At 35.1% G+C, this 11649-nt stretch overlaps 2 long non-coding RNA genes across 5 annotated transcripts in view; one reads left to right on the top strand and one right to left on the bottom strand.

Annotated features, from left to right (window-relative positions):
- Positions 1–729: 729 nt before the first annotated feature.
- On the bottom strand, positions 730–3962 carry LOC113053723 (uncharacterized). Its single transcript, XR_003277287.1, has 3 exons — positions 3869–3962; positions 3199–3250; positions 730–1846 (listed from the first exon to the last, which is right to left on the bottom strand). It is a non-coding gene; the product is annotated as an uncharacterized LOC113053723 (long non-coding RNA).
- Positions 3963–4777: 815 nt separating this feature from the next.
- Positions 4778–11649, top strand: part of LOC113052980 (uncharacterized) — a 35913-nt gene continuing 29041 nt past the window's right edge. For all 4 annotated transcript variants that reach the window (XR_003277137.1, XR_003277136.1, XR_003277138.1 and 1 more), the window contains exon 1: positions 4778–5008. This is a non-coding gene — a long non-coding RNA (uncharacterized LOC113052980). The remainder of the gene's footprint in view (positions 5009–11649) is intronic.

Below are 11649 nucleotides of genomic sequence, written 5' to 3'. Positions count from 1 at the left end.
ACTAGGCAGGCCAGTGTTTGAAAAACAACATAATTCAAAGTACTTCAGTGCTTCTTTTGAGAATTAATTAGCCACACTACAAGCTACTAACCAAAAGTAGTCTATGACATTGAAGATAACTAATTAGCATATTGCACTGGCTAAAAATCAAAGAAGGCTTTTGATTGAATGAATATATATATATATATATATATATATATATTTATAATTTTTTTTTTTTTTTACTGAGGGGGGAGGGGGGCAGTTACAGTGTTTTTAAATAAACATTTTGCTGGAAAAAATCCATACAATGCGCACCCAATAATGACAATTTGCTTATAATGTACTCACCCTCAGGACATCCAAGATTTAGACAAGTTGGTTGCTTTCTGAACGCATTTGTAGCAATGTAGAATTACAATGTTGCTTTACAACAACATCGTACAGTTCTCAATCCATAATATTGATATTAAGTGAAAAGGTCATCTTATCCGAATCAGGAGAGGAATATGCACAGAACAAGCACTATTATTGAACTCATATTTTGACCAGAAGTGATCGTTTAAAGTCTAAATGCCTTGGACTGATGTGTGTGTTTCTTATAAACTGGCACCCTTTCAGTTTATAAGATGTTAATTGATAGTTGTGGATTTCTTGTGGATTGATGTGATGTTTTTATCAGCTGTTTGGCCTCTCATTTTGATGAAATGTATGGCTACATTCACTGTAAAAAATGTATAATCTTCCCAACTCAAAATTTTCTAGTGACTGGTCACATCTAAAATTTTCAATTGGCCCAAGTGAGATTCTGTAAATGTAATTTTATCAATTGTAGCAATAGTCTGTTAACATTGGCTAAATTAGAAATAATTTGTTAAAACAATTGAAACGAAATTAGGTTACCAACCCATGTTATTGGCCCAATTAAACATTTTAAATTGTAGTAGCATTCCTTTTTAGTTTTACCTAAACTAAAAATATATTTTGGTAAATTTATATTAGTAAAGCAACTTCACTGTATTGTTTATTCCCCGTTGCCCCAAAAGAAAAAAAATATATAACACTCAAGCCATACTGCCACATTTTATTTAATACATTTGATCAAATCTACAACAGTATTGTGAAAATACCTTAAATGGTAAATGCATTGAACATTTCTGCACAGTAGACCTTAGTAGATAAAAATCATGCATTTCAGTTCAGGATTCCAAGATACGCAAAACTCATTAGACCTTAGATCTTACATTAACAAAACCACTTTATTTTTTACACAATTATTTTAAAAACATGTATTATCAGTGTTTAGAGAAATTTCACTGACATTTTGGTATTTAGGTACTACATTTATGAAACTGCACTAACAATATAAAATATTTTATTTATGCACATCCTAAGGAAGAAGATGGACTCGCATCATTGCAACTGTTCTCAGGACAAACTGATGTCCAGAATTTAATCCATTTAATTTTTAATTCATTTAATCCATGGGATTTGTGCTTCCTGTTCTTATGAGCTGTGAATGTACGGTAACTGTTGCTACAAAATTACAATTTCAAAATGGACAATGAACCCTCTCGTGGTTTTTAAGATGTCCTCTTAAATGGTGAAGAAATGTTGATTGAGAGCAGATTTCCCTGAAATCACAAGAAAATGTGGTATTCCCCTTGTTGCCAGTCTTTGGACGTACCCTCCACAAATGTGTTTTTAAATCTCCAATTGTCTTGAAAATGCAAACACATTCTAGGTGTAAACATGGAAAGGAAGTTGCATTAACTGACCAATTGCAAGTTCTGTAGTGCTTGAAAATTAGGTCTTGGTGAGGTGATGAAAACTTGCAGAAGCAGCACTGCATGGACTTCTTCTAAACCTGCAAAATAAATAAATGAAAAAGCTGAAAGATGATACTTTTGCAAAAAAAAAAAAAAAAAGGCTTTCTAAAGATAGAGCTAAATGGGGAAAAGTTGTCAGAAAGTCTGTACAGCAACTGGAAAATATAGCCAACTGTGGACTGTGTGACCAGCATGCTGGTGATAGTCAAGTCCACACTGCTGAAAGGGCAAAAGACCCAGAGTAATATTGAGCAATTTCTGTTACATATATATATATATATATATATATATATATATATATAAAAAGAAAATATTAATTAGATGTACAATTATATAAAATAAAATTTGTTCAAGTTTGTAGAGATTTTCTGAGGGAGGGGTTCCCATACTAATGCCCATTTCACACATACTCCATTTGCAGTGAGTATGTTAACCGGTTAGAGCTTTCACACTGCAAGCGGATGCGGTCCAGCAGTGTGTTCCAGGTGCGGTATGTCTGCAGCAGTGCGGCATTTCCGCATTAAGTCTATTTTTTGCTGTGCTGGACCCACTAAATTAAAGTGACAGCACATTGTTCGCATTAAAATAAATACCTTCGATAAAGCAAGGAAAACGACACTATACCTGGCATTTTGGTAAAAAAAAAAAAAAAGTGACATAATGGTTAGCACTCATCCTTTCTTGGAGGATTTCTTGTAAAAAAAGACTTTAAAACAAAAGAAAAGATGAGAATCGGCTGTTTTTGTCAAGCCTGTTGTAAGTTTTAATTTAAAATATATCTCATTTCTAATAAATCTAGTAATTTCACCACATATGCATTTAATTTGAATATAATTTATAACTCTACTCTGTTCCAAAGTCATGTACACAATATGGCGTATCTCAATGGGATGCAAGCGGCGCAAGTGATCTTTCATGCGTATCTCTATGCCATATCGTGTAATTTGACCTCACTTACCAGAAGTGATGGTGTGGGGACGGCTGATTTGAGGTAAAATGTGATATAAATACTGTTACTGACACATTGATGTCTGACACGAAATGATCGGTTTGTGTGAGAAACCCAACAGTATTTAATTATTAATTAACAGATTGCTATTTATAAATAGTGATTTAATTAACATTACTAATTCTGAGCTTTATAGCTTGCCATACATGTACTGCAACACGCACATAAGCACTGCAGACGGAGTATGTGTCAAACGGGTGTAACACAAATTGGCCAACCACTTTGTAAATTATGTAGCCTGAATTACAGTGTCACAAATTTTAGAAGCGTCTCATGGCGGCTCTCAATAAAGCAATTTAACACAATTTAAATATCACAAGAGCTAAGGGTATTTGACACGGATATGGTATGAACAAATATGCAATAAAAACTTTTACTCACTGTGAAAGTCGTAACATTAGTCGTTCCGTTGAGTCAGACCTAGGATGTTTGGCTACATTGAGTGAAAAAAAAAAAGTTATAACAGAAACATATAACTAATAGCTAGTGTCTCATACATTTATCATAATCACAATATAGTTTGATAAAATTATTTAGTTCAATAAATAGTAAATGAGATATTAGTAGGCCTATTGGACTAAATTAGTTTATAAAAGGCTATCATGAAACCAAGGCGTGAATTCAATGTTATTTTGCAAAATACAATGTTATGTAGGCTAAGGAAAATATTGTAGACACACAGACTCTTCATAGTTGTGAAATTGCTGTTTGTTTTGCACCGGCACTGATGGGGTTAACAAAGTAAGTTCAGACTCCGGAGCATAGATCGGAGGGCCGGGACAGTGTTCATCTCACCGACTCTCTTCGTTCTGATTAAAAGTTCGGAAATAGAGCTTCCCTTGTCTGTCATTTTTCAGACATTACAATATACTATGTCCTCAAGTAAAACATTCGGAGAGTCGTTAATGCATTTAACCTTACCCAATGTTAGTGTAATGGCCGCGGTAGTGTAACATTAATGCCCATGTTTTACGGTTTTATGCTGAAACATTGAGACCTGCACTCGGTTTGACGTAAACAAGACTTAATAAATTCATATTTCAGTACTCACCATAACTTAAATGAAGAAAAATCTGTTTGGAAATTATGTCTGAACTTCTGTCGTCGTACTTCAGCATCGACTCCTCAGTCTCCTCATCTCTCCCGCGCAGATATATTTGAATCCACTATATACCATTACCAACGGTTTCTCTCAGGTGAGTTTTTTTCTCCGCAAGGCTTATTCAACAAACACAGATATTTCACTTTTACTTGATTAATTGGCTGAACACAATTTAATATGTTCAGAGAATATATATTTTTAATTTTACCTTTGGACCATAAGCTAAAATTACCCCAATGCATCTTTTTGTTTGGGGATAATTACTTGAAAGCAATTTGTTGAGTCAATATTTAATTGTCAGTTTCCAAAATTTTTCAAAATATTTTTTTTTACAGTGTTTCTCCAAATCTGTTTCAGTGGAGAAACACTTTCAAATGTTGGATGTGCTGAGTATAAGTACATTTCCTGTAGTGTAGTGTTCCTGTAGCTCAACTGGTAGAGCACTGCGTTAGCACGCACGCAAGCGCAATGTTGCGGGTTTCGATTCCCCGGGAACACATGATATGTAAAAATTGATGGCCTGAATGCACTGTAAGTCGCATCTGCTAAATGCATAACTTTATTTTTATTTTAAATGTAAAATTTTATTTACATTTTATTTAAATTTCCTGACAATTTTAATTTGTGGTGAACCATTCCTTTAAAATTGCGGAGTTTTGACTAAAAAGCAACAATTTAGCATTTTGGTTGCTTCTTGTTTGAAAAAGTAGATTATATATGAATAAAGTTCAGCTTTAATGGCAAAATCTGAATTACCTTTACCCTACTGAAAACGGTAGCTAAATGATTAACTGCTTTTGAGTTAATTATTCTCCAGCACTGCGCAACTTTTTGTTTCCAAGCATTTGAAACTGTGGGTTGAGTTTTTATTTTAAGGCAGATGAATCTGTAAACTCAAATCAGACTTTCCATGGAAAAGATGCACTCACCCTTTCTGAAATTATTGTTTTCATACAAATCTTTTCCGGATGATATTTTCTGGGAATTGAGGATGAGGATAATCTCATCATTTTGTTTATTTGTAGATTGCATGCATCATTTGATTGCGCTCATCCGTCCTGGCCAAACCTGGACACAGGAATGGAAAAGGTATGTTATGGAAGAGTTTTGTAAAATAATGGACAGTAGATAAAATGAGAGGTGCATCATAAAAAATCTGCCCATTTCTTAACTTGTAGTCTTTCCACGTCTGCTTCCTCCATAAGATTTCAATTTGAAATAACTGGGATGCAGAATGTAGAGCAATCAGTGCTCCATTATGGCACCAACTAGTCCATTATACGATTATTGGTCCATTATGCCATCAGACAGGATAATAAATAATACAATTCCACATACACATTACTGCTGTAAGTGTATGACAGGCAGACCCCATAGTGTTCCAGAACTCCTTGCTACTTTCTACATATGCAGATTCTTTCTAAAGACATTTGGAACATTCTTAATATAGAAAACAATATCACGTCTCATAAAATAGGGCTGAACAGAAATTACAGTTTATTTTAGTAGTTTGCTGTTAGCTTATTGCTAAGCTAATAAACAACACTTTAATACTGTAAATAAAAAAAATAATACATTTTCACATACGTTTTCTCACATGATACTTCACATGATACTTCATAATGTTCATAATTATTCTTATGTTCTGATTTGCAGCTATAAAAAAAAAAAAATCTTTATTCCCCCTTCATCCTTTTGTCCTTTACTGCAGATGAACTATGCAGACGTAATGGGAATAATGGGAGTTTAAATGTGCAAACCAGTATGTCACTGCACCTTTGCTTTATTTTTCCTAATTACCTTAGGCTAATTGCCAGTGTCTTGCTTTAAATGGTTTCCAAATGAAGCCTGGAGGAATCTTGTAGCGCTAACAATATGCTCGCGATAGAGGATCCTTGGTGAATTACCTCACTGCCTGCTGCTTCAGATTGCTGCTGTGATATAAAACTGCTCCTTAATTGCTGGTTTAGGATCAGCTTCTGGTACACAAACTCAAATCTAATATGTGCTGTAAGTGGCTTTCTGAAGTACTGAATTAGACAGTTTTCCCCTCCAAAACCATGTTCTGTGATAAAGTAAGGCTCCAGAGTTTTTTTTATTTTTTGCAGCTATAGAAGAGCAATAAAGAACCAATAAATAACCTATATTGTTAAGAGTGTTGAAAATATATCACTGTTTTTTTTTTTTCTCTCAATGGAAGGTTTCACATTTATAAAAAAAATAAAAATAAAGGTTCTTTATTGGCATCAATGGAAACTTTAACATTCATGGAACCTTTTCATTACACAAATGGTTCTTTATAGTGGAAAAACATCCGTTAGATATTACGGAATGTTCTTCATACTAAGATTTTTTTTTTTTTATCTTTTAAGAATGGTTCCCTGAAAGGGCCTTTGGGAAACCAAAGATGCCAATAAAGACAATAGCCGTTTCTCAATAAGCGTACTTGTCTGTACTTTCACTGTAAGTTCACATCTAGCCAAGTCCAGTTCAAATCCCCGGATGTGTTCTTGATCCGCCACTTTTACAGAGGGTGCATGGACAGGTGACTTGTGCGGACTTGATACGGGCCATAACCCAGAATTCAGTTCGAACCAGGTTCGCATCAATGGCAGAGGAGAACTGTAATACATTTCAAAATACTATTGTTGTTTTATCTCGAAATGTAATGTAGTTCTAAAAGTTTTGATGCAAAATGTTGTTTAAACTTCAAAGCTACGGTCGAATTTTAACCGTTTTCCCCGCTTTTTTTATTTAAATTGTAGCTGAGTTTGTTTTACTGTTAGATTGTTCTTAATGAAAAGAGGCAGTTGTTTCCACATATTTTATTTTAAATGACATAAATATAATCACAGTAGTAATGTTACCTGAACCACATATTAATATGTTTAATAGTTTTTAAAATAAAAAAGAGGCAGTTGTTTAATATTATATTCAATTTCATTATAAATATAAAGTGAAAATAATCAGAGTAGGTACATATTCATTTTTTAATACTAATATATTTAATATATTGAAAATAAAAAAGTAGTTAATTCAAGTAAAGCATGAAGGCCTATTGCATGCTGAGTGATGTTATCAAGTACGCCGTTCGATTTGAAGAATGACTGGACTCGCGTCCTCCCGTCCTCGAGAGTTCATTCTTCTGAGTCTAACTTGGCAAGTCCAAACTCGGAAGGACGAAGTCCAGACTCTGCGAACTTGGTATTGAGAAACACCTAAGGTTATCTTTTATAAATTCAATGTCATTCTTAACCTAACCCAACCAACTCTATTTGAGAAGCAGAAAATCCAACAAGTAAACTCTTTTTGCCCTCCAGTGGATCATCTTTTGATTCAGTTCTGCATCATCGCCAGCCTTGTTGCTAACTGCACAGGTTCACATCTGCTCATATGTGAGCCAGTGCTGGTGTAATGTATAAGAGATGTTGCTGGCAATGCCATTGAAAGCTAATGACTAGCCTAGAGTATCTGCTCGTTCTGAAGTCATAATTAGGCTTTGAATGTGATGGAAGCTGATCCCACTTGGAGGTGCTGGCATGCTAGTGTCCACACAGCTCACTTTTCTACAGTTCACAGAGCCAGATGTCCTGCTTTGCCCTCGCTATGCCAAAGGACAAACTGCGGCAAGTGACGACAGATGCCTCTCAGTAAGTGCATGACAGAGTTAGAGCGCTTACAAAAAAGAAAAACTGTGCTATTATTGTGTATAGGGTCAGTGAAAATAAAGTAATTTATGTGATGTTCAGAATGGAAAATTGATTTACTGCTTGCTGAATAAATAATGAGTAGAAAAAATGTTTAAATAGTATGCTTCCTTGATGTAAGGTGAATATCATAATCATCATGTTGGGGAAAAAAATGCTTTGAAATTGAAATTCATTATTTGAAAAAGTATGACAGGTAGTATTATACATTTTTGCATTAGTTGAGCATTGACACCTATTTTCTAAAGAATTAAGTGTGTTTTGAAATATTTATAGAAAATATAAACATCTATTATTCATCATGCTTAAACTTTGCGATTCAGTGGAGCAATCTGGTCCAAAACTGGGTACTGAACTGATCCATCTTTCAAGAGTAAGTGTTTTGTGAATCTTGTGCTAAACTCCCCGAGATTAGAGAAACAGTCATCAGTAAAATGAAGGGAACACAAAAAAAATTGAGGTTGTACTGCTGTTCAACTATAGACTTTGAACTATTGTACTGTTGTTCCAACTATCGCCCACACGTATGTTATATGTACTTTCGAAATCCTTCATTCTGAAGGGCCCTTTGAAGTGGCCAGTTTTGAGCACTTTGGTTTGGAACAACCCTTCAATTTGGTGGCCATGACTGTTTTTACTCCCGTTATAAATCCAGTTTGGAACGCACCGGATGTGTCCAACATTCCACACTTTGGCCCTGTCCTAAATGGCACACTTCACTGATTCAGATTGACAAGTGATCATAGATTCAGAGTCAGTTCTTTATTTTGGAGACAATAACTTTATTTACCATGCACTGTCGGCTTCACAACTTTGAAAAACAATATTTGAAATAGCATAATAGGGCATCTTTTATATATTTGTACACTTTTGCAAAATTATTTCATTCCCAAGAGGCTTTGCGTTCACTTGCAAAAGTGCACAAATGTTTTGTCAATGAATGCAGTGTTTGTGATGCAATGCTCTGAAGAAATCAGATCAAATAATGCAAATAAATAAATAGTAATAAATAAATAAAAATCTCAGCTGTTAATACCTTCTTGTCAAGTCAGAAGTCCAGTAAACATCTATTTTGTTCTGAATTTGTGTCATTTACTTTGTCATTTTAACTATTAATAAAAATAGATGCTTAGTGAAAATTATTCAGTTCAAAAACTTTTATTTAAGAGTTACAGAACATTAAAAAAAGATTGATCAAATAAAAGAAAGAAAGAGAATATATGATGAATGACAAAAATAGAAATAAAAAATGAATGAAAATGCACGTTTCTAAGAGTTCAGAACAAGTGAAGAGACCGTCCACTCAAATGTTGCTTTAAAGGGTCCTGAGCTTTATTGTATGGAAGAACCTCTCTTAAGGTCTCTTAATTTTCATTTCTTTCTAGCTTTTAAAAAGAATTAGGCATCTCAAATCATTTGTGTAAAATTTGAAGGCCTATAGGATCCATCCACCTAATATAAACAATAGTTTAGCTATGATAAACATTTGTCAAGTTATATGAATCAGGAGTTATTCCAAAAATATCAGACTGGGAAATGCTATTAATTTCATTTGTTTATAGCCCAAAATCGCTGACTGATAAAAAGGTCAATGCAAAAAAAAAAAAAAAAACTAAACTTTTAAATATTCAGATCACATTGTGTCAGATAGAACAGCAATGATGTCATATCCTCAGGTCTTGAGCCTCTTTTCATCACAGGACATTAGTATTCCTGCAGCAGCGTGCAGTGATTGTGATCGCTGTCGGGGTATTTCTGTTCGTCTCAATAAGAGAGTAGCACAGCGAAAGTGACTTCACTGAAGGAGAGCGGAGAAGGATGAAAATGCCATAAGGATCCTTGAGCGTGACTCTCAGCCACCCACAGTGCCACCAGGTGTGGGAGGTAGAGGTAATTCTCCTGTGCCAGACACACACAGAGAGCCGTGTTGATGGCAGTTTTACTACAGAACACCAAATACCTCTGTGCTCCTTTTTTTTGGATGTTTCTTGTACTTATTATAGAGTTTTCAGGGATAATATTCCCCATTGTGTATTCTCTGGATTCTTTTTGCTTGTAGTGCTTTGTGTTTTCATTACACAAATCTCGACCGAAATGAAAATGGTTTAGTAAAATGTACACTAATTTAAAGAGGGAAATCAATATTTTTGTTTAATCACAACCTAATGAGATTTATTTTTTTTCAAGAATCTATTAAAGTATATTGTTAAATAAACAGCTCAAACAAAAGATTTTCGAAACTTTGAATCAATTGAATCAAGCACAAACATGCATAAAAAACACCATGCAGATGTTTTATTGAAAATGTAATCTGGTAAATGCAATTCAACTAATACCATTAAATATGAAGTATCTGTATAATAAGTGCTTTTTATTAAATTATAGGCCTTTGCTTGTTTTACAGAGAGCTTGGTTATTCTGGCCAATGAGATATTATTACCTACAACGCTTACTTTTCATTATACAAATGTGTCATTAAAATGTCTACAAATGTATGAAAAATGGTCTGATATCAGGTGAAAACCATAGATAATGGTTCATGGGTTCACAGAGATCGCCTCCTAGTGACGAACCATTGAAATTTCGAAACAATTTGGAACAGTTGCGACATACCGAGGCATCGTTTACTGAAATCACGTGACTTGGGCGGTTTGACACGCGCTACAAATCACTGTTTTGAAACAAATGAGTCTCAAAGTTTCAAAGTTGTTACGAAAGTGAGAAGCACCCGGCTGCAGCCTGCAAATCGCCCCATACCTACTCTGATTGGTTCAATCGTCTTTCATAGACTTACATTAGGCTGCAGCGTGTACTTGGCCATCTTTGCACAATTAAACCTGTGCAAAGAATAATAGGAGCTAAGTGTCCATCTGTTGTCCCCTCCGATTCTGAAGGGCTTTTTGAAACGCCCAGTTTCAAGCACTTACAAGCTATATTGCTATGGAGGCCCTTATACTGTATGTAGATGGTCTGGGCATGTCTTATGCTAATCACTAACAAGTTTACACACCCTCATTTAGAATAAACTGGACTCATTAAGAGAACAAAATTAGGTGCGGACACACCTGTTGTGAATCTGGTAGGATTTTTGCATGAGACGTAAAGAGGAACACTTGCATTGCTCTGCAAATAGTAATTGTTGTTTAGATTGTCTTGTTCCATTAATAAGCCCATGAATATCATCATGATGGCTGCATTCTCGTTTTCCCCTTATTATTTGTCATTGTTTAATACTCGGCTGATTTTCACACGACACAGGCATAAATCATTATAAGCATTCCTGGACATATTGCCCCTAGTTAATCTAAAAAGGCAATTTGGCAATGTATTCGGGCGTATCATACTGTTATATGATTATTCAGACCAGCCTCAGCACTTGGTCAATATCCACATGACAAATATCATCTTTCTTCTGCAGCTTTAATTTACACCTTTTTCACCTCGGATGAACATTTCCTTTGGTGTGCTGTTGGTCTGTTGAGGAGAGCAAATTTTGGCCGTGCCGATGTGGGATGGCTTCCACGGGATTGATATTACTGTGTGTGTCACAATCTGTAATTACTTGTGGACAGGATCTGAATTGATCCGTTGGTTTAATTCCCGAGGGCTGTGACCACCGTGTCGCTCGGGTGGGGTTCAATTCTATCTCTCAGAAATTCACATGCTTTTGTCTAGACGCGCATGTTCCAATGAGAATGAAAGGGCAGAGGATGAGTTAAAAGAAAATCTGATTCACTAGTTTATTAAACCATTTTCCACAAATCCACAGGGGAAAATGAGGACAAAAGAGGAAGTAAAAGAGGAAGGGGAGGGGCTAGTCTGAGTCCACTAAAAGAGCAGACAGATGCTCTAATCTCATTCACAAGGAATGACGACTGATAAACTGTTAGCCTGTGGTGATCCTTTGAAATGAGGAGGCAAATCCCTTCTTTGGATTGGGTTTTATTTGTTCCAGTGTTTCAGTTCCATTTGGTGCTTTGGGATTAAAGTCATATCAAATATTTTTTTTTCGCACTAATATGT

The sequence above is a fragment of the Carassius auratus genome, chromosome 34 (genome assembly GCF_003368295.1).
Source record: "Carassius auratus strain Wakin chromosome 34, ASM336829v1, whole genome shotgun sequence".
NCBI lineage: Eukaryota > Metazoa > Chordata > Actinopteri > Cypriniformes > Cyprinidae > Carassius > Carassius auratus.
This window is presented reverse-complemented; position numbering and strand designations above follow the sequence as displayed.